Below are 1,861 nucleotides of genomic sequence, written 5' to 3'. Positions count from 1 at the left end.
GAGTTAGGGGGGGGCTGGGGGAGGGAACCCCCAAACTGGGGGTCACTGGGACCCCTCCCAGTTCCATAATGGGACTTACTGGGATCGTTCCCAGTTCCATAATGGGACCTACTGGGATCCCTCCCAGTATCCCTATGGGATTCCCCAAAAACCCTCCCAGTCCCATAATGCGACCCACTGGGATTCCCTCCCAGTATCACCATGGGATTCCCCACGATCCCTCCCAGTTCCATAATGGGACCTACTGGGATCCCTCCCAGTTTGGGATCCCTCCCAGTCCTATTATGGAATTCCCCAAGATCCTTCCCAGTTCCACTGTGGGACCTACTGGGATCCCTCCCAGTATCACCATGGGATTCCCCAAGATCCCTCCCAGTTCCATAATGGGACCCACTGGGATCCCTCCCAGTATCACCATGGGATTCCCCAGGATCCCTCCCAGTACCATAATGGGACCTACTGGGATCCCTCCCAGTTTGGGATCCCTCCCAGTCCTATTATGGAATTCCCCAAGATCCTTCCCAGTTCCACTGTGGGACCTACTGGGATCCCTCCCAGTATCACCATGGGATTCCCCAAGATCCCTCCCAGTTCCATAATGGGACCCACTGGGATCCCTCCCAGTATCACCATGGGATTCCCCAGGATCCCTCCCAGTACCATAATGGGACCTACTGGGATCCCTCCCAGTATCCCTATGGGATTCCCCAAAAACCCTCCCAGTCCCATAATGCGACCCACTGGGATTCCCTCCCAGTATCACCATGGGATTCCCCACGATCCCTCCCAGTTCCATAATAGGGGGGGGCTGGGGGAGGGAACCCCCAAACTGGGGGTCACTGGGACCCCTCCCAGTTCCATAATGGGACTTACTGGGATCGTTCCCAGTTCCATAATGGGACCTACTGGGATCCCTCCCAGTATCCCTATGGGATTCCCCAAACCCTCCCAGTATCACCATGGCATTCCCCAAGATCCCTCCCAGTTCCATAATGGGACCCACTGGGATCCCTCCCAGTATCACCATGGGATTCCCCAGGATCCCTCCCAGTACCATAATGGGACCTACTGGGATCCCTCCCAGTTTGGGATCCCTCCCAGTCCTATTATGGAATTCCCCAAGATCCTTCCCAGTTCCACTGTGGGACCTACTGGGATCCCTCCCAGTATCACCATGGGATTCCCCAAGATCCCTCCCAGTTCCATAAGGGACCCACTGGGATCCCTCCCAGTATCACCATGGGATTCCCCAAGATCCCTCCCAGTTCCATAATGGGACCCACTGGGAACCCTCCCAGTATCACCATGGCATTCCCCAAGATCCCTCCCAGTTCCATAATGGGACCCACTGGGATCCCTCCCAGTATCACCATGGGATTCCCCAGGATCCCTCCCAGTACCATAATGGGACCTACTGGGATCCCTCCCAGTTTGGGATCCCTCCCAGTCCTATTATGGAATTCCCCAAGATCCTTCCCAGTTCCACTGTGGGACCTACTGGGATCCCTCCCAGTATCACCATGGGATTCCCCAAGATCCCTCCCAGTTCCATAATGGGACCCACTGGGATCCCTCCCAGTACCTCTATGGGACTTACTGGGATCTCTCCCAGTTCCATAATGGGACCCACCGGGATCCCTCCCAGTACTTTTACGGGATTCCCCAAGATCCCTCCCAGTTCCATCATGGGACCCACTGGGATCCCTCCCAGTATCACCATGGGATTCCCCAAGATCCCTCCCAGTTCCATAATGGGACTCACTGGGATCCCTCCCAGTATGGGATCCCTCCCAGTCCTATTATGGAATTCCCCAAGATCCTTCCCAGTTCCACTGTGGGACCTACTGGGATCCCTCCCAGT

The sequence above is a fragment of the Calidris pugnax genome, unplaced genomic scaffold (genome assembly GCF_001431845.1).
Source record: "Calidris pugnax isolate Ruff unplaced genomic scaffold, ASM143184v1 scaffold456, whole genome shotgun sequence".
NCBI classification, from domain to species: domain Eukaryota; kingdom Metazoa; phylum Chordata; class Aves; order Charadriiformes; family Scolopacidae; genus Calidris; species Calidris pugnax.
The sequence above is the reverse complement of the archived record's forward strand: the minus strand, read 5'-3'. Positions refer to the sequence as shown.